At 37.3% G+C, this 22,508-nt stretch overlaps 1 long non-coding RNA gene across 1 annotated transcript; it reads left to right on the top strand.

Annotated features, from left to right (window-relative positions):
* The first annotated feature begins 1,417 nt into the window (after positions 1-1,417).
* Positions 1,418-22,090, top strand: LOC120851653. The gene is made up of 3 exons (XR_005718376.1): positions 1,418-1,549; positions 6,232-6,235; positions 22,079-22,090. It is a non-coding gene; the product is annotated as an uncharacterized LOC120851653 (long non-coding RNA).
* The last annotated feature ends 418 nt before the right edge of the window (positions 22,091-22,508 follow it).

The following is a 22,508-nucleotide window of genomic DNA, read 5'->3' as shown; positions in this document are numbered from 1 at the left end:
AACTACTTAGAAGTGAACTGTAAAAATCTTACATTATTGGTATACTGAAAATTCCAAAATAATGCTTAGTGAAACTAAGATGCCAGTTAATGGAGTTATATACCATATTACTGAGTTAAAAGCCTCAATATTATTAAGATTAATTATAACCAAATTTATGTTTTGCATCAATGAATTTTCAATCAGTATCCAGGAAGAGTTTGTTTTCTCTTGTTCAGTCTCAGTCATGTCTGACTCTTCGGGACCCCATGGACTGCAACACCCCAGGCTTCCCTGTCCTTCACCATCTCCTGAAGCTTGCTTAAACTCATGGCCATTGAGTCGGTGATGCCATCCAACCATCTCATCCTCTGTTGTTCCCTTCTCCTGCCTTCAATCTTTCTCAGCCTCAGGGTCTTTTCCAGTGAGTCAGCTCTTTGCATCAGGAGGCCAGAGTATTGGAGCTTCAGCATCAGTCCTTCCAATGAATATTCAGGATTGATTTCCTTTAGGATTGACTGGTTTGATCTCCTTGCTATCCAAGGGACTCTCAAGTGTCTTCTCCAACACCATTGTTTGAAAGCGTCAGTTCTTCAGTGCTCAGCCTTCTCTATGGTCCAGTTCTCACATCCATACATGACTACTGGGAAAACCATAGCTTTGACTATACAGATCTTTGTCAGCAAAGTAATAACTCTTGTTTTTTTTTCTCTAGCTCTCTCTATATATAGTTGACATATTACATTCTGTAAGTTTAAGGTGTACAACATGATTTGATACATGTATATATTTCAAAATGATGCCACAGGTTAGTTAATACCTTCATTACTTCATGTAGTTACCTTTTTTGTCTGTAGTGAGAACACTTAGGATCTAATTCCATAGCAACTTTCAAGTATTCAATACACTTATTAACTATAGTCACCATGTTATATTGATACATTGGATCCCCAGAATTTAATCATCTTACTGTTGGAAGTTTTACCATTTGACCAATATATTACTTGTAAATAATTATACCAATGTTTCTACCAAGCTTTCAGGAAAGAACAAACTCTTGGCTACCTGGCTGGGTGAAAAAAAAGGGCAAGTCTTTCAAAAATTTGAATAAGGTGACGAAAGGCCTCCATCTCAAAGGGCAGTAATGCATGTAGTTTTCATAAATATTTATATCTCCATTATATTTTTTTCACTACTGTATAACATTTTTCAAATATTTACTTGAATTTTTAATTTCAAGCATTTAATTGAAAGTTTTGAAATGTAGTTAAGGACGATTTGCATTAGAATTACCTTCGATGTTTATCCCATACACAAAATAAGCTCAAAATGGATTAAAGACCTAAATGTAAGGGTACTATAAAACTCTTAGAGGAAAATATAGGCAGCACACTCTTTGACATAAATCACAACAATACAGAGTAGTGGAAATACAAGCAAAACTAAACAGGGCATACTTAACAGCTTTTGTATAGCAAAGGAAGCCATAAAATAAGCCCACAGAATGGGAGAAATTTGCAAATCATGTGACTGACAAGGGGTTAATCTCCAAATTTTACAAAGAGCTCATGTGGCTCAATACCAGGCAAACAACCTAATTAAAGATGGGCAGAAAACCTGAATAGACATTTCTCCAAAGAAGACATACATGTGGCCAAGACGCAAGTGAGAAAATGCTCAACATCACTAATTTAGAGAAATGCAAATCAAAACTACAATGAGATATAATCTTATACCAATCAGAAGGCCTGTCTATGGTATGTTGGTCCATGAAATTCTCCAGGCAGGAATACTGGAATGGTAGCCCTTCCCTTTTCCAGTGGATTCAACTTGGATCTCCTGCATTGCAGGCAGATTCTTTACCATATGAGCCACCAGGGAAGCCTCAGTCAGAATGGTCATCATCAAAAAGTCTACAAACAATAAAGGGTGGAGAGGGTGTGGAGAAAAGGGAGCCCTCTTACACTGTTGGTGGAACTGTAAAGCGGTATAGCCACTATGGAAAATAGTATGGCGGTTCCTTAAGAAGCTAGAAATTGAGCTACCATATGACCCAGCAATCCCACTCTGGGACATATTTCAAGAGAAGTACATGGTTCAAAAGGATATGTATACCTCAGTGGTTATTGCAGCAATATTTATAGTAGCCAAGACACAGAAGCAAAAGAAATGTCCATTGACAGAGGAATGGATAAAGAAAATGTGGTGCTCATATACAATGGACTATTACTCAGCCATTAAAAAGAATGATAGTGTCCTTTGTAGCAACATGGATGGACTTGGAGATTATCATAATAAGTGAAGTAAGTCAGAGAAAGGAATATCGTGTCACTTATATGTGCTGTGCTTAGTCGCTCAGTCATGTCTGACCCTTTATGACCCCATGGACTGTCAAACAGGCTTGTCTGTCCATGGGGATTCTCCAGGCAAGAATACTGGAGTGGGTTACCATTCTGTCCTCCAGGGAATCTTCCCAACCCAGGGACTGAACCCAGTTCTGTCACATTGCAGACGGGTTCTTTACCATCTGAGCCACCAGGGAAATATATGTTGTTGTTGTTCAGTCGATCAGTTGTGCCCGACTCTGTGACCCAATGGATTGCAGCATGCCAGGCTTCCCTATCCTTCACCATCTCCCAGAGCTTGCTCAAACACATGTCCATTGAGGTGGTAATGCCATCCAACCACCTCATCTCCTGTTGTCCCCTCTCCTCCTTTCTTCAATCTTTCCCTGCATCAGGGTCTTTTCCAATGAGTTGGCTCTTCACATCAGGTGGCCAAAGTATTGGAGCTTCAGTATCAGTCTTTCCAATGAGTATTCAAGATCGATTTCCTTTAGCGTTGACTGGTTTGATCTTGCTATCCAAGGGACTCTGAAGAGTCTTCTCCAGCACCACAGTTCAAAGCCATCATTCTTTAGCACTCAACCTTTTTTACTGTTCAGCTCTCACAACTGTACATGACTACCGGAAAAACCACAGCTTTGACTATACAGACCTTTGTTGGCAAAGTAATGTCTTTGCTTTTTAATATGCCATGTAGGTTTTTCATTGCTTATCTTTCAAGAAGCAACTGTCTTAATTCCATGGCTGCAGTCACCATCTACAGTGATTTTGGAGCCCAAGAAAATAAAACCTGTCACTGTTTCCATTGTTTCCCCATCTATTTGCAATGAAGTGATGCAACCGGATTCCATGATTTTAGTTTTTTGAATGTTGAGATTTAAGCCAGCTTTTCACTCTCCTCTTTCACCTTCATCAGGAGGCTCTTTAATTCCTCTTTGCTTTCTGCCATAAGGGTGGTGTCATCTGCATATCTGAGGTTATTAATATTTCTCCTGGCAATCTTGATTCCAGCTTGTGCTTCATCCAGCCCAGCATTTCACATGATGTACTCTGCATGTAAGTTAAACAAGCAGGGTGACAATATACAGCCTTGATGTACTTCTTTCCCAGTTTTGAACCAGTCTGTTGTTCCATGTCCAGTTCTAACTTGCTTCTTGACCTGCTACAGATTTCTCAGGAGGCAGGTAAGGTGGTCTGGTATTCCCCTCTCTTGAAGAATTTCCCACAGTTTGTTCATAGTGATGCTTCTTAAGATCCACTTGACTTCACATTCCAGGATTTCTGGCTCTAGGTGAGTGATCACACCATCATGGTTATCTGGGTCATTAACATCTTTTTTATACAGTTCTTCTGTGTATTCTTGCCATCTCTTCTTAATATCTTCTGCTTCTCTTAGCTCCATACCTTTTCTGTCCTTTATTGTGCCTATCTTTATATGAAATGTTCCCTTGGTATCTCTAATTTTCGTGAAGAGATCTCTAGTCTTTCCCATTCTATTGTTTTCCTCTATTTCTTTGCCTTGTTCAAATAAAAGGGCTTTCTTATCTCTTCTTGCTATTCTCTGGAACTCTGCATCCAGATATCTTATTTACAAAACAGAAACAGACTAAGACTTGGGAATGAATTAGTGGTTACCAGAAGGGAAGGGTGAGAGGTAGGGACAGACTTGGAGTTTGGGATTGATATGCACATGTTGCTGTATTTAAAATAGACAACCAACGAAACTGTGCAGCACAGGGAATTGTGCTCAATATTCTGTAATAAGCTAAATGGGAAAAGAATTTTGAAAAAGAGTAGAAACATGTATGTGTAACTGATTTACACTGCTGTACACCTAAAACTAACTCAACATAGTTTATCAACTACAAGATAAAATAAATATTTAATGTATACTATCTTATAAGTATAAAATATATCCTATATCTCAAAGACTTGGTGCAAAATGTAAAGTAACTCAATAGTTCTAATATTGATTACACGATGAAATGATAATACAGTTGATATACTGGTATAATTAAATGTCATGAAATTCTTAAAAGAGAATTCCCTTAGGTGTTTAAAGGCTTCAAACCAGAGTCATTAATTAGAATTCTTTGAGGATAGTCTAGGAAACCCAACTCTTAGCCATCTTCCCAGGATTACTCACTGAATTTTGAAAACTACTGAAATGATTGTAAAATGTGTATAACTGGGAGCCTGTGGGAAGTAAAGGGGCTCCCAGGTGGCGTTAGTGGTAAGGAATCCGCCTATCAATGCAGGAGGCATAAGAGATGCAGGTTGGATCCCTGGGTTGGGAATATCCCTTGGAGAAGGAAATGACAAACCCCTCCAGTATCCTTGCCTGGAAAACCCCATGGTCAGAGGAGCCTGGTGGGCTACAGTCCATGGAGTCTAAGAGTCAGACATGAGTGAAGCAGCTTAGCACATTGAGGGAAGTAATGTTACGCTATCAGATGTTAGACATCTTCTTTTTAAAAAATTGTTTATTTGACTGCATTGGGTCCCATGGGCTCTCTAGTTGTGACACATGGGCTCAGTAGTCATTGCATGTGGGCTTAGTTGCCCATCTAGGGTTCACATCTGCATCCCCTTCATTGAAAAGCAGATTTTTAAACTACTAGACCACTAGGGAAGTCTGAGTACCTTTAATATCTACAGTTTTCAGACAGTGGCATTTACTTTACTGAAACAGACTGTAAGTCACTGATACAAATGAATTTGATTTTCTGGAAAAGGAGATAAAATTGTTGAATATGGATTTGTCCAACTTTGTGTTAATAGAAATAACATGGTATTAAATCAGCTCTAAAATTCTACTTCATCTAAAGGTCCTTACATCAAGTAAACAACAGTCATTAATCACATACATTTTAATCTGAATGAATTTATTACAGAGTTTCCCAGAAAGAGGATTATGGGATATTCTGCATCCAGAGTATTTGGGATATTCTGTGTCAAAAGGTAATTTTTAGTAAAGTAAAACTGCTGTTTTCAAATGGGTGTTTGGATAACTGTTTCAAACTGAAGTTCAGGCCTGACAGGAAAGACTTGCTTTTTTCATGCAAAAGGAACAAAAGGAACACTGAGTTTTGGACTTGGGATTCATAGTTGTAAAGTGTTGGATTTTGAGTCAAATATTACTCTGGAGCTTGAACTTGGATGAATTACTTAATTTCTCTTATTGTGTTTCCTAATCTGTAAAATTGAAGCAATAATAACAGTTTTTTTTCCTAATATTGTGAAATTATATAATGTATGTGCTTTGTTAAGCAAGGAACTTGTATGTGCCAAGTATTTGATCAATGGTAGCTTTATTTTCTCTAGTACTAAACTTTCATCAAGGATGCATTGTATGCTAGACACCGGAAAGTGAAAGTGAAGTCACTCAATTGTGTCTGACTCTTTGTGACCCCACGGACTGTAGTCCACCAGGCTCCTCCGTCCATGGGATTTTCCAGGCAAGAATACTGGAGTGGGTTGCTATTTCCTTCTCCAGAGGATCTTCCCGTCCGAGGGATCGAACCCAGGTCTCCCGCACTATAGGCAGACACCGGAGGGGGGCAATAAAAACTAGTCTTGAAGAACTAAGCTAGAAGTATTTTGACAGATTCTTTTCAAGTTTAATTACAGAGATTTAGACAAAAAGATTTAGTGACAGACTGCTCCAAGAAAGTTGAAAGGGAAACCCTAGAAGGAGCAAAGTTATGCTTGATCAAATTAACTGGAAAGCCTGACACTGCACATGTTAATGGTTACTTCTCTAACCGTCTTATTCCCACTGCTTTAGAACAGCTGATGCATCTTCGTTTCAGAACTGTGAGGGGAGGAGATGGCAAAGGGAAATGGAACTCTTGAAAGAGCCTTTGGTTAGAGACATTTCGCGTCCTGGGGACCTTGTTTTCTTGAGACAAGTTAAGCGGCTCACTTGGAGTTTGTACTTAGAACCATTGTCTTAGCACCAGGCACCTGAACTCAAAGAACTGGATACTCTAAATAAAAGGTGCAAAGAAAATAACTTGAAATAAGAAATAACAGAATCTCAACCTTTCATTAATATATTTAGCACATTATTACTGAGTACCCACTATATGCCAAGTTTTATGCCTTTGAAAATGAGAAAGGCATATGTTCTGGCCTCTTGTGGTACTCAGTCTAGAAGAAACGAGTTAACCTGAGGAAAAGTAGGCTCTCCCTATCAGGAACTATACTATAGTGTATATTGCTCATGAGATAAAGTGTTGTCCTTTCTGAAAAACCAGAGATAACCAGAACTTACATGGAGGCCTCCATGAGTCTTCTTAAGCCCTCAAAGGGAGAATGAAAGGGCAAGAGATCTGGGTGATTCTAGGCTTGACTTCCTGTCATAGAAGAACTAAGATTTGTCATGTTCTCTGCCTTGACTCTTATGGATAGTGTTGAATGAAGTCTGTTGTAAACTTGTACTCCAAGTGAATAACATATAAAGTAAGTTAACTGTCCAATGAAACAATCTATTTAAAAAACTTATTTTAAGAATAGTTACTGAGTGCTTCAGCTCCAGAGCCATACAGCAAATTCCTGTTGGCTATCTATTTTACATATGGTAATGTAAGTTTCCATGTTATTCTCACCATACATCTCACCCTCTCCTCCTCTCTCTGCATGTCAATAAATCTCTTCTCTATGTTTCTCCATTGTTGCCCTGTAAATAAATTCTTCAGTACCATTTTTCTAGATTTGGTATATATGCGTTAGAATATGATATTTATCTTTCTCTTTCTGACATCACTCTGTGTAATAGGTTCTAGGTTCATCCACCTCATTAGAACTGACTCAAGTGCATTCTTTTTATGGCTGAATAATACTCCATTGTATATATGTAGCGTAACTTCTTTATCCATTCATCTGTCAATGGACATCTAGGTTGCTTCCATGTTCTAGCTATTGTAAATAGTGCTGCAATGAACAATGGATGCATGTGTCTCTTTCAATTTCAGTTTCCTCAGGGTATATGCCTAGGAGTGGGATTGCTATGTCTTTTGGTGGTTTTATTCCTAGTTTTTAAAGGAATCTCTATACCGTCTTCCATAGTGGCTGTATCAATTTATATTCCCACCAACAGTGCAAGAGCATTCCCTTTTCTCCACACCTCTCCAGCATTTATTTTTTGCAGACTTTTTGATGATGGCCATTCTGACAGGTGAGAGGTGATACCTCATTGTAGTTTTGATTCGCATTTTTCTAATAAAGAACAATGTTGAGCATCTTTTCATGTGTTTGTTAGCCATCTTTATGTCTTCTTTGGAGACATGTCTGTTTAGGTCTTTTTCCCACTTTTTGATTGGGCTGTTTGTTTTTCTGGTATAGAGTTGTATGAGCTGCTAGTGTATTTTGAAAATTAATCCTTTATCAGTTGTTTCATTTGCTATTATTTTCTTCCATTCTGAGGGTTGTCCTTTCACCTTGCTTATCAGCTGTGCAAAAGCTTTTAAGTTTAATCAGGTCCCACTTGTTTACTTTTGTTTTTTATTTCCATTACTCTAGGAGGAGGATCATAGAGGATCTTGCTTTGATTTATGTCAATGAGTGGTATGCCTATGTTTTCCTCTAAGAGTTTTATAGTTTCCAGTCTTACATTTAGGTCTTTAATCCATTTTGAGTTATCTTTTTGTATAGTGTTAGGAAGAGTCCTAATTTCATTCTTTTACATGTAGCTGTCCAGATTTCCCAGCACCATTTATTGAAGAGGTTGTCTTTGCTCCATTGTATATTCTTGCCTCCTTTGTCAAAAATAAGCTACCCATAGGTGCGTGGGTTTATTTCTGGGCTTTTTATCTTGTTCTATTGGTCTATATTTCTGTTTTTGTGCCAGTACCATACTGTCTTGATGACTGTAGCTTTGCAGTATAGTCTGAAGTCAGGACAGTTGATTCCTCCAGCTCCATTCTTCTTTCTCAAGACTGCTTTGGCTATTTGGGGTCTTTTATGTTTCCATATGAATGCAAAATTTTTTGTTCTAGTTCTGTGGAAAATGCCATTGGTAATTTGATAGGGATCACATTGAATCTGTAGACTGCGTTTGGCAGGATAGTCATTTTTACAGTATTTATTTTTCCTATCCAGGAACATGGAATATCTCTCCATCTGTTTATGTCATCTTTGATTTCTTTCATTAGTGTCTTATAATTTTTTGTGTACAGTTCTTTTGTCTCCTTAGGTAGGTTTGTTCCTAGATATTTAATTCTTTTTGTTGCAATGGTGAGTGGGATTGATTCCTTAATTTCTCTTTCTGATTTTTCATTGTTAGTATATAGAAATGCTAGTGATTTCTGTGTATTGATTTTGTATCCTGCAACTTTGCTAAATTCACTGATTAGCTCTAGTAATTTTCTGATACTATCCTTAGGGTTTTCTATGTACAGTATCATGTCATCTGCAAACAATGAAAGGTTTACTTCTTATCCAATCTGGATTCCTTTTATTTCTTTTTCTTCTCTGATTGCTGTAGCTAGGACTTCCAGAACTATGTTGAATAATAGTTGGGAAAGTGGACACCCTTGTCTTGTTCCTGATCTTAGGGGGAATGCTTTAAGGTTTTCACCATTGAGAATAATGTTTGCTGTAGGCTTATCATATATGGACTTCACTATGTTGAGGTAGGTTCCTTCTGTGCCCATTTTTGAAGAGTTTTAATAATAAACGGGTGCTGAATTTTATCAAAGGCTTTTCCTGCATCTATTGAGATGATCATATGGTTTTTATCTTTTAATTTGTTAATATGGTGTATCACATTGATTGATTTGTGTATACTGAAGAATACTTGCATCCCTGGAATAAACCCAACTTGATCACAGTGTATGAGCTTTTTGTTGTGTTGCTGAATTCTGTTTGCTAAAATTTTGTTGAGAATTTTTGCATCTATGTTCATCAGTGATGTTGGCCTGTAGTTTTCTTTTTTTGTGTTGTCTTTGTCTGGTTTTAGTATCAAGGTGATGGTGGCCTTGCAGAATGAGTTTGGAAGTGCAATTTTTTGAAAGAGTTTTAGAAGGGTAGGCATTAACTCTTCTCTAAATGTTTGATAGAATTCTCCTGTGAAGCCATCTGGTCCTGGGCTTTTGTATTTTGGGAGATTTTTGATCATAGCTTCAATTTCAATTGGGTTGTTCATAATTTCTATTTCTTCCTGGTTCAGTCTCAGAAGACTGAACTTTTCTGAGAATCTGTCCATTTCTTCCAGGTTATCTATTTTATTGCCATATAGTTGTTCATAATAGTCTCTTATTATCCCTTCTATTTCTGCATTGTCTGTTGTAACCTCTCCTTTTTCATTTCTAATTTTGTTGATTTGATTCTTCTCTCTTTTTTCTTGATGAGTCTGGCTAAAAGTTTGTCAATTTTATCTTCTCAAAGAACCAGCTTTTAGTTTTTTGGATCTTTACTATTGTTCCTTTCATTTCTTTTTCATTTATTTCTGCTCAGATCTTTATGATTTCTTTCCTTCTACTTTTTGGAGGTTTTTTGTTCTTTTTCCAGTTGTTTTAGGTGTAAAGTTAGGTTGTCTATTCAATGTTTTTCTTGTTTCTTGAGGTAGGATTGTATTGCTAGAAAATTCCCTCTTAGAATTGCTTTTGTAGCACCCCATAGGTTTTGAGTTGTGTTTTCACTGTCATTTGTTTCTAGAAGTTTTTTGATTTCCCTTTTGATTTCTTCAGTAACCTGTTGGTTATTTAGAAACGTGTTGTTTAATCTCCATGTGTTTGTGTTTCTGATAGTTTTTTTCTTGTAATTAATATCTAATCTCATAGCATTGTGGTCAGAGAAGATGCTTGATACAATTTCAACTTTCTTAAATTTAAGAAAGGTAAATTTAAGAGTTTTGGTTTGTGACCCAAGATGTGGTCTATCCTGGAGAATGTTCCATGTGCACTTGAGAAGAAGGTGTATTCTTCTGCATTTGGATGGAATTTCCTAAAGATATTAGTAAGATCCATCTCATCTAATATATCATTTAAGACTTGTGTTTCCTTATTAATTTTCTGTATTGATGATCTGTCCATTGATGTGAGTGGGGTGTTAAAGTCTCCTACTATTATTTTGTTACTTTCAATTTCTCCTTTTATGTCTGTTAGTGTTTGTCTTATTATTGAGGTGTTCCTATGTTGGGTGCATAGATACTTGCTGGGAGCCAGCAGAATCCCGCCCATGGCAAAGGTCATGAGGAAGGAGGCCTGACATATGCAAAGCTGGGATCAGGCCTCAGGGGTCCCCCTGGACATTCTCAAGCATCTACCCCCAAAACCAGAGTCTGCCTACCTTACTGCATTATGCTTTCACCTACACTTCTGACATTACGGGGGGCTATCCCCCACCACCTTTCTCTAAAAGGAGTTAACTTAGAGCTCCAGTTAATGAATCTCCTGGGCATAACAAGAGTGTTTCAGTCCAAAGACTTCTCTAATGGCTCTCTAGCCTGCCTGGCAGGTTTATTCGGCCACATGTGATTGTTTACAGCCTCCCAACCATGAGAGGCATGAGATGCCATAAACTTTCTAAATACAGAATCTTTTGAGAAGTTAGAAAATTATTAGTATAATATTAGCGAGTTAGTTAGAAATTATACCAGTGGAGGGTTTCATTGTTGAGCCAATATTTGCTGCTAAGCCTCCATATCCCTTGCCCCTTATACACACTAATTGATATAACTAGCATATAGGAGAAATAAGTATTAACCTTGAAATTAATCATGTTAGACCTTAGGCTAAGTAAATTCTTTTCTTGATTATAGCTCACTGCACCTTTGCCCTGTAGGAATGCAACTGTATCTGGTGCCTTCGGAGGGTGGCGCCTGACTTAAGAAAAATCACCTTTGGAGAAAATAGGTTTTCTGGTTGACTAATCATCACAGAAAGGGTCGTAAAATGTTAGCAGGCCTCTTGGCCAGAAGATGATGTAAATCACCTAAGAACTTTGTATATCGGAAGGAATGCAGAAAGAAAGCGCGGTTTCAATAAGGGTCAGGACTGCTGACCCCACGTGACTTTGTATCTTCCATTTATCTCTGTGTATAACCAAAAGTATAAAAGTGGCCCTGGAAAATAAGAAACGGACCGGTTCCTGGAAAGACTGGTTTTCCCCGTGTCGTCTTTCCTTTCTGGCTGAATTCCCATCTGGAGCGTGGAGGCTCACTGAGCCTACTAATTTTGCCTGGGCTTCTAAGATCTGAACAGGGAGGCACTTTGTGTCTCCGCTCCTTTGGGAGACCAGGAAGATGCCTGTGGCCTATGTAGGCGGTGCAAACCCCTTGTCTCAGGGTTTTATTGGTTTTCCGCGTAAACCAAGTTATTCAGCCTCTTTTCTCCACTAATTTTCCTATTACACTGTTCTTTTCTAATCTCTCTCCATATCTTTAATTAAACAATTTTCCTCTAGATGCCGACTCCATCCCCACTTCGAATTACCCTGGATCCACCGGGGCTGAACCCTGGCAGATACTTACAATTGTTATGTCTACTTCTTGAATTGATCCCTTGATCATTATGTGTGTCCTTCATTATCTTGTAATATTCTTTATTTTAAGGTCTGTTTTGTCTGATATGAAGATTGCTACTCCAGTTTTCTTTTGCTTCCCATTTGCATGGAATATATTTTTCCATCCTCTCACTTGCAGTCTATATGTGTCTTGAGGTCTCAAGTGGGTTTCTTGTAGACAGCATATATATGGGTCCTGTTTTTGTAACTATTCAGCCAGTCTGTGTCTTTTGGTTGGAGCATTTGATCCATTTACATTTAAAGTAATTATTGATATATATGTTCCTACTGCCATTTTCTTAATTGTTCGGGGTTGATTTTGTAGATCTTTTTTCTTCTCTTGTATTTCTTGACTATATAAGTCCCTTTAACATTTGTTGTAAAACTGGTTTGGTGGTACTGAATTCCCTTAACTTTTGCTTGTCTAAAAAGCTTTTTATTTTTCCATCAATTTTGAATGAGAACCTTGCTGGATACAGTAATCTTGGTTGTAGATTTATCCCTTCCAGTATTTTAAATATATCCTGCCATTCCCTTCTGGCCTGCAGAGTTTCTGCTGAAAGATCAGCTGTTAAGCATATGGGGTTTCCTTTGTATGTTACTTGTTGCTTCTCCCTTGCTGCTTTTAATATTCTTTCTTTGTTTAGTCTTTGTGAGCTTGATTAGTATGTGTCTTGGCGTTTTTATCCTGTAAGGGACTCTTTGTGCCTCTTGGACTTGATTGACTATTTCCTTTTCCATTTTGGGGAAATTTTCAACTATAATCTCTTCAAAAATTTTCTCATACCCTTTCTTTTTCTCTTCTTCTTCTGGGACCCCTGTAATTTGAATGTTGGTGTGTTTGATATTGTCCCAGAGGTCTCTGAGACTATCCTCAGTTCTTTTCATTCTTTTTACTTTATTCTGCTCTTCAGAAGTTATTTCTACCATTTTATCTTCCAGCTCACTGATACGTTCTTCTGCTTCAGATATTCTGCTATTGATTCCTTCTAGAGTATTTTTAATTTCAGTAGTTGTGTTTTTTTCCTATGTATGTTTATTCTTTAATTCTTCTAGGTCTTGTTAATTGATTCTTGCATTTTCTCCATTTTGTTCTCAAGGTTTTTGATCATCTTACTATCATTAGTCTGAATTCCTTTTCAGGTAGTTTACCTATTTTCTCTTCATTTATTTGCACTTCTGTGTTTCTAGTTTGTTCCTTCTTTTGTGTAGTATTTCTCTGCCTTTTCATTGTTTATTTTTAAGTTATTGTGTTTGAGGTCTCCTTTTCCCAGGCTTCAAGGAAAGCTGAATTCTTTTCTTGAAGAAGGTTGAATTCTTTCTTCCTTTTGATTTCCGCCCTCCTAAGGTTGGTCCAGTGGTTTGTGTAAGCTTTGTGTAGGGTTAGATTTGTGCTGAGTTTTTGTGTTTGTTTTTCCTCTGATGGGCAAGGCTGAGTGAGGTGGTAATCCTGTCTGCTGATGATTGGGTTTGTATTTTTGCTTTGTTTGTTATTTGGATGAGGTGTCCTGTACAGGGTGCTACTGGTGGTTGGGTGATGCTGGGTCTTGTATTCAAGTGGTTTCATTTGTGTGAGTTCTCACTATTTGATACTCCCTATCAAATAGTGAGTTCTCTGGTTATCTAGGGTCTTGGAGTCGGTGCTCCCACTCCAAAGGCTCAGGGCTTGATCTCCTTATCCTGATTATCTGACAGAAAACGTGCATCTGATGTGAAAGAAGGGCCATGAGTTCCACTGTGATTATCATTGGAGCTGTCCTGTCCAAGGTAATTTTCATGTTGGTCTCCCCCTGGATGGGAAATTAACTAATTAGAACTAAGAAACTAACTAACTAGAACTTAGAAACTGTTAGTTAAAGTGGGGAGAGCTTTTGCCACCAGAAAGAAATTTTCCCATCAAATTTAAACTCTTTTTAACCTCTCCCACTTGCTGCCTTTTGTTTTAATGAAATAGGGATGATGGTGAAGAATTATTTGTAGTTGATGAAGATAAATATGTTGTAAATTCTCGATAAATGTTGGCTTTTATTAAACTATATCCTAGGGAATTCCCTGGCATTTCAGTGGTTGGGACTCCAGGCTTCCATTGCCAGGGGGCAGGATTCAATCACTGATTAGGAAACTAGGATCCCACAGGCTGCATGGTGCAGCCAAAAAAACCCACAAGCAAAACCCTATATCTTCGTAGCCACTCTTGGAGGAAGGGAGGAAGGAAAAAAGGGAAGGAAGGAGGGAAAGAAGGAAGGATGGGAGAGCAGAATGAAGGAATGAAATAGAAAATAATGAAAGAAAAAATCAGGTAATACACTAGGTGTCAGCATTGTGCTTCAAATAGTCATGTATACAAAATGCCTACTCTGATTTTATTTGGAGGGTATCTAAGTTGAACTGGCTTGGAATAGAAAGATATGTAAGCAGATCTGGGAAATTCAGATCTAAAACTGGAAAAGGATATAACAGTGTACTAGCTTAGGGTACTATGCACCAATTATCTTTCAGACCGGCAGCCTGTTGAAAGTGAGAGATCTGCCTATCTTATCTGACTCCTGCTCTCTCCATAAACTCAGCATATCAGAAATTTAAACAATCTCCTCTTTGTCTAAGATCCTAATATTTTCTCATATCTGGGCTTTAAGTGTTGGAGTCATTTTTAAGGAAGAACTTACTAGCTATGTAGATTGGAGAAGGCAATGGCATCCCGCTCCAGTACTCTTGCCTGGAAAATCCCATGGACGGAGCTGCAGTCCATGGGGTCGCTAAGAGTTGGACACGACTGAGCGCCTTCACTTTCACTTTTCACTTTCATGCACTGGAGAAGGAAATGGCAGCCCACTCCAGTGTTCTTGCCTGGAGAATCCCAGGGACGGGAGAGCCTGGTGGGCTGCCATCTATGGGGTTGCACAGAGTCGGACACAACTAAAGCGACTTAGCAGCAGCAGCAGCAGCTATGTCGATAATGATAATCTCTACCTTACCTACTACACAGGGTCATCTGAATGACATTTGAACAAATATTTTTAAAAAAAGCTTTACTGAAATGTAAGAAACTCTTTCTTTTAAATTAATTAATTGACTGTGCTGGGTCTTAGTTGCAGCACACAGGATCTTCAGTCTTCATTGTAGCATGTGGAATCTTTAATTGTGGCATGCAAACTCTTAGTTGTGGCATGTGGGATCTAGTTTCTTGACCAGGGATTGAACCTGGGCCCGCTGCATTTGGGAGCATGGAGTCTTAGCCACTGGACCGCCAGGGAAGTCCCAAGAAACTCTTATTATTCTGTATGTTTTGTACATGTTAAAGGTAAATGGAAGTAGACATGGTGAAAGACTTGACCCAGAATTCTTCTTTTAAAAACTGAGATATAACTGAAATATAACATTGTGTAAGTTTAAGGTGTACAACATGTTGATACATTTACATATTGCAATTTGATTGTCACTAGCTGGAATCAAGATTGCTGGGAGAGATATCAATAAGCCCAGATATGCAGATGACACCACCCGTATGGCAGAAAGTGAAGAGGAACTCAAAAGCCTCTTGATGAAAGTGAAAGAGGAGAGTGAAAAAGTTGGCTTAAAGCTCAACATTCAGAAAACGAAGATCATGGCATCCGGTCCCATCACTTCATGGGAAATAGATGGGGAAACAGTGTCAGACTTTTTTTGGGGGGGGGGGGGCTCAAAAATCACTGCAGATGGTGATTGCAGCCATGAAATGAAAAGATGCCTACTCCTTGGAAGAAAAGTCATGACCAACCTAGATAGCATATTCAAAAGCAGAGACATTACTTTGCTGACTAAGGTCCGTCTAGTCAAGGCTATGGTTTTTCCAGTGGTCATGTATGGATGTGAGAGTTGGACTGTGAAGAAAGCTGAGTGCTGAAGAATTGATGCTTTTGAACTGTGGTGTTGGAGAAGACTCTTGAGAGTCCCTTGGATTGCAAGGAGATCCAACCAGTCCATTCTAAAGGAGATCAGCCCTGGGATTTCTTTGGAAGGAATGATGCTAAAGCTGAAACTCCAGTACTTTGGCCACCTCATGAGAAGAGTTGACTCATTGGAAAAGAGTCTGATGCTGGGAGGGATTGGTGGCAGGAGGAGAAGGGGACGAACCAGGATGAGATGGCTGGATGGTATCACGGACTTGATGGATGTAAGTCTGAGTGAACTCCAGGAGTTGGTGATGGACAGGGAGGCCTGGTGTGCTGTGATTCATGGGGTCGCAAAGAGTCAGACATGACTGAGCAACTGAACTGAACTGAACTGATAGTGTTAGTTTATATTTCCATCACATAATTATCACTTGGAAGACTAGACTAACTATAGGAATGGTAACCTAGGAGCTTTGTATCTCAGGGCTGAAATTGGAGAGCTGTTCTGGCTTCTCTGCAGAGGTATGGTTCTAGGGCTATCTCACTGTACAGTTATTTCTGCCTTTTCAATGTACTCTTACTCTTTCAGCTCAGCTATGAATAATGTATATTCCAGCTTTTTAAAAAAAATGTTCAGTACAAAAGGAATTTTTCTGACATTTATTGATTCCATAGGGCTGGAAACAGAACTCAACTGATAAGTATTTAACATTTCATCATTAGTTTTATTCAGTTTATTTCTAACTTTTCCAGTTTACTCATATTCACCTAACTTTACAGTTTGTACAAGAACACATAGTTGGATATCTATCATCTATCTATCATAAACTCTTGATTGTCTATTAATAAATATAAATTTATTAAAAATGGTGTTCACAGACTCATAAACTTACATATATTATCTTTTAGTTTTAATAAACCTAGAGACTATGCTGTAAATTAAAGGGTTGTACTTCATATTGTCTTAGCTAATCCTATTTTCTTTTCAACAAAAATGACACAGTCATATTCTCTTATTAGCAGTTTTTCTAAGAGTAAGTTTTAAGACAAAGCCAAAGTCTAACATCTGGAAACTGATGAACATAGAGCAATAATTCTGGTTGCTCACTGGAATATTTATAATAAGATTTCACCTTATACTTCACTTGCTTTGTTCCACTTGCTATGAAATAATTTTAAAAGCTCACACACACACAAAGAAAATAAAGACTTCATTCAGCTATTCTTAATCTTTAATATTCAGATAACAGATTCTGGTAGCAGAAGAAATAGGAAGGACTTCTCATTATTAATTCTTTTCCTTTCCTAACCAATAATCGCAATACTCCAGAGGAAATGAAAACTAATTCTTGTTCTCACAAAGGTATCCTTAAATCATCAAATTACTTGGCACATGGCTAAAATCAGTAACTGCTGAAATAAATCAAGAGGTAAGGTTTTAACCCCTCTAATAGAAAATTATGTTGTCCAGAATTTTCATGCTTGTATGAATCTTTTAAAGTGAGAACAGGAGTAGTAGCGATTACACACTAATACAAGAAGTTAAATTGGCATGAGTTCTGGGTCTTCAAATTTAGTAATTAGTTAAACAATTTTATTCTCAATACTTTGAGTTATAATTGAATTGAGTGCTATTTTGATTTGTAGTTGCTCTGGAATAGGAAACAGATAATTCTGAAACATTTAACTTTCTAAGAACTAAAAGCTGGCTAGTTGACTGACTAGTTCTTAATATTGGGAAAAATATTCTTAAAAGACTAGTGATTGACTTTTATATTTCCTAACTGGTTCTTCTATATTAGGGCATATATATGATAGGTTTGGCTAATTTCTTGATCTTTTGGGCTGGCATTTATTTGCCTATTGAAAATAATCCTTGGCTATGAAAATATCATTTAATAATTTCTTCACTGTAAGAAGAGCACCTCATTTGTGCAGCACTCTACAGAGAGCTTTTACATAGCCATTTGGTTTTTACAATTTTATGACATAGATAGGAAATGTATTATTATTCATTAATTTCATATGTTCATTCAACATGTATTTATTAATGCCTTGCTCTGCAACAGGCATTGAGGATATGTAATGAACTAAACAAAAACCTCATTCTCATAGAGCTTATGTATTAGTGGGCAAGACAGACAATAAACAAATAAATATAAGTTTATGTCAGTTCTACAGAGAAAGTTAAGCAGAGTAAAAGGAACAGGGAAATATGGGGGTTGTATATGAATACTACTTTATATATTATATAGAGTAGTCAGGAAAATTCCCTCTGATAAGGTGACATTTGAGCAAAGGATTCCAGAGGAAGAATATCCCTGGCAGAGGAAACAGGAATAAGTCCTGGTGAAGAGAATGTTCTTCAATGTGTTCAAGAACCATAATAAATAGAATTATAGGAGAGATAATGTGACTGGAATGAAGTGAGCAATAGAAGAATGGTAAAAGACAGATAAAATAAGTAAAAGGCTCCGAGTAAGATCAGCTGTATTGCTCTTGATCATTCAGTATATGACAGAATTGAATTCAAACACAGATCCCATGACTTCAAATCCCATATGTAATAGTAGCTGCTTTATTAATTGTTATTGGTTGGATTCAGTGCATCTAGGGAACTGAAGAGAATCAGAAAGATAAGGTTAACTTTTATGATCTCTCCTTGGGCAGTTATAATTTGGCTGCGTTTATGAAAATCTCTTAGCCAAGGACAAGAACAGACCTTAACTGGTCAGCTAAATGGGCAACTAAGACTACCTCCCACTACTTCTCTCCTCATTTAAAATTTCCCCCTTAAAAGATTTCATTCAGCTATCCCTAAACTTTAATATTGAGACAAGTTCTGACAGCAGAGAAAATGGGAAGTAAATATGAAAAACTTGAAAGAAACTTTATGACATTATTAAATTAATTCCCTATGTGTGTTGCATGTCCCTATGTGTGAAATTTATGTATATTTATGTATATAAATATCTCCAGGGTGGTAAAGAACCCACCTGCTGATGCAGGAGACATAAGAGACACAGGTTCAATCCCTGAGTCAGTAAGATCCTCCGGAGGAGAGCGTGACAACCCACTCCAGTATTCTTGCCTGGGAAATCCCATGGACAGAGGAGCCTGGCAGGCTACAGTCCATGGGGTTGCAAAGAGTCAGACCCGACTGAAGTGACTTAGCAGCAGCAGCAGTTGCATGTGTACAAATATATATTTATATATTATATATATATCCAGAGAAACATATATATATATATAACATACACTTATACATGCATACATACATACATATATACATATATCACTCCCCATGGGAAGCTTTTATAGCTAATATTAGTGGTAGTTGTAGATATAAATGATGATATAGACCAAATATCAAAAGATGTCTATTGCAATAGAATGAACTCAAGTTTATACTGTAATCATAGGTTAAATCATACTAGTATGTATTATAAGTTTTCAATAATATAATACCTCAGTGAAATGCAGATATTAAAAATAAGGGTATTATAATAACAATGGAATTAGGTATTAAGTGATAATACATTCTTTGGACTGAGCATTGAACTAACTCTCCCTTAGCATACTTTAAGAAGACCTAGCATTACTTAAATGGACATGAGTTTGGGTGAACTCTGGGAGTTGGTGATGGACAGGGAGGCCTGGTGTGCTGCAGTTTATGGGGTCGCAAAGAGTTGGACATGACTGAGCGACTGAACTGAACTGAAGCATTACTTAATCAATTTTTGTAAATTATTATAAATTATTTTGCTTTGGAGATTGCCAAATAGTACCCAGCACAATAACTTAAACATTGAGTGGGAGACAGTGGAAAGTGGTGCCTAAGAGGAGACAGTCTCTGGATTCTGGCTAAGTTGAAAAACCCAGTTCCACAGTTATTTTCTGTGTGATCTAGTTTCCAACTGCTTGCCAAATTTTTCTATTTTGATATAAAAAAGGCATTGCTAAATGACATGTTCAAAGCTAAACTTATTGTCTTCACTATAAAGTGCATTTATCTCCTTGTTTTAACCATCTCAATTAACAAGGTCACTGCCACCTAAGTCATCTCAATTAGAAATATCAATTATCTTTTGTTACTGACTCTTTGTTCTCCTGAACATATTCCAAACACATATGATCCATTTAATTTATTATTAGACCTTGTTGATACTTACAAAACACTTTTATATTCCTTGCTACATGCCAGACTTTTAACAGTTTTATTATACAATGAATATTTAAGGTACTTTGAAACTTCACAAGAGGAAATTGTGCTTCCATATACCAAGCAACAAACAACTGAAAATTGAAATTAAAATACCATTTATAATAGCATAAAAAGAAATCAAAGAGGACACTAATAGATGGAGAAATATACCATGTTCATGGATCAGAAGAATCAATATAGTGAAAATGAGTATTCTATCCAAAGCAATCTACAGATTCAATGCAATTCCTATCAAGCTACCAGCAGTATTTTTCACAGAACTAGAACAAATAATTTCAAGATTTGTATGGAAATACAAAAAACCTCGAATAGCCAAAAAATCTTGAGAAAGAAGAATGGAACTGGAGGGATCAACTTGCCTGACTTCAGGCTCTACTACAAAGCCACAGTCATCAAGACAGTATGGTACTGGCACAAAGACAGAAATATAGATCAATGGATAAATCCACACACATATGGACACCTTATCTTTGACAAGGAGGCAAGAATATACAATGGAGTAAAGACAATCTCTTTAACAAGTGGTGCTGGGAAAACTGGTCAACCACTTGTAAAAGAATGAAACTAGATCACTTTCTAACACCACACACAAAAATAAACTCAAAGTGGATTAAAGATCTAAACGTAAAACCAGAAACTATACAACTCCTAGAGGAGAACATAGGCAAAACACTCTCTGACATAAATCACATCAGGATCATCTTTGATCCACCTCCCAGAATTCTGGAAATAAAAGCAAAAATAAACCAATGGGACCTAATTAAAATTAAAAGCTTCTGCACAACAAAGGAAAATATAAGCAAGGTGAAAAGACAGCCTTCAGAATGGGAGAAAATAATAGCAAATGAAACAACTGACAAACAACTAATCTCAAAGATATATAAGCAACTTATGCAGCTCAAGTCCAGAAAAATAAACGACGCAATCAAAAAATGGGCCAAAGAACTAAATAGACATTTTTTCAAAGAAGACATACAGATGGCTAACAAACACATGAAAAGATGCTCAACATCACTCATTATTAGAGAAATGCAAATCAAGACCACAATGAGGTACCACTTCACACCAGTCAGAATGGCTGTGATCCAAAAGTCTGCAAGCAATAAATGCTGGAGAGGGTGTGGAGAAAAGGGAACCCTCTTACACTGTTGGTGGGAATGCAAACTAGTACAGCCACTATGGAGAACAGTATGGAGATTCCTTTAAAAATTGCAAATAGAACTGCCTTATTACCCAGCAATCCCACTGCTGGGCATACACACCGAGGAAACCAGAATAGAAAGAGACACGTGTACCCCAATGTTCATCACAGCACTGTTTATAATAGCCAGGACATGGAAACAACCTAGATATCCATCAGCGGATGAATGGATAAGAAATACATATACACAATGGAGTATTACTCAACCATTAAAAAGGATACATTTGAATCAGTTCTAATGAGGTGGATGAAACTGGAGCCGATTATACAGAGTGAAGTAAGCCAGAAAGAAAAACACCAATACAGTATACTAACACATATATATGGAATTTACAAAGATGGTAATGATGACCCTGTATGTGAGACAGCAAAAGAGACACAGATGTGTAGAGTGGACTTTTGGACTCTGAGGGAGAGGGAGAGGGTGGGATGATTTGGAAGAACGGCATTGAAACATGTATACTATCATGTAAGAAATGAATCACCAGTCTATGTTCAATGCAGGATACAGGATGCTTGGGGCTGGTGCATGGGGATGATCCAGAGAGATGATATGGGGTGGGAGGTGGGGGGGGGGGTTCATGTTTGGGAACGCATGTACTCCCGTGGTGGATTCATGTCAATGTATGGCAAAGCCAATACGGTATTGTAAAGTAAAATAAAGTAAAAATTAAAAAAATAGCATAAAAATATGAAAACTTAAGGACAAATCTGATCAAAGATGTACAGATCCTGTGCACTGAAAACTACTAAGTATTGCTTACAGACATGAAAAAGGTCAATAAATGGAGCAATATACCTTGTGACTGGGTGGGAAGACCCAGTATTTTTGAGATGTTAGTTCCTCCCAGATTGATTTATAGATTCAATATAATCCCAAGCAAAGTCTCAGCAAAAATTGGGAAGCTGATTCACATGGGAATGCCAAACATTAGAATAACTAAAACAGCTTAAAAATAAGTTAGAAGGCTACACCAACAGATGTTAAGAACTATTACTAAGCTATATTAATAAAAATTTGGTATTGGCATGAAGAAAGGCAATTATATCTAAAGAACAGAATAGAGAGTTCTGAAATAGACTCACACATATATGAACAATTGATTTATATTTTTACATCAGTGTAAAGGCAACGAATTGGAGAGAGAGTTTTCAACAGATGGCGTGGAGATAGTTGTATCTCTCTCTATATATACATATTTAGAAAAGAATTTGTGTCCATACCATGCATGTATACAATAACTAACTCAAAATAGACCATTTACCTAAATGTAAAACCTACAACTATAAAAATCATGGAAGAAAATGGGAAAATCTTTGTGACTTTGAGTTAGGCAATATTTCTTAGAAAAGACACCAAAGTGATAATCAATAAGGGA

The sequence above is a fragment of the Oryx dammah genome, unplaced genomic scaffold (genome assembly GCF_014754425.2).
Source record: "Oryx dammah isolate SB20612 unplaced genomic scaffold, SCBI_Odam_1.1 HiC_scaffold_25, whole genome shotgun sequence".
NCBI classification, from domain to species: Eukaryota; Metazoa; Chordata; class Mammalia; order Artiodactyla; family Bovidae; genus Oryx; species Oryx dammah.
This window is presented reverse-complemented; position numbering and strand designations above follow the sequence as displayed.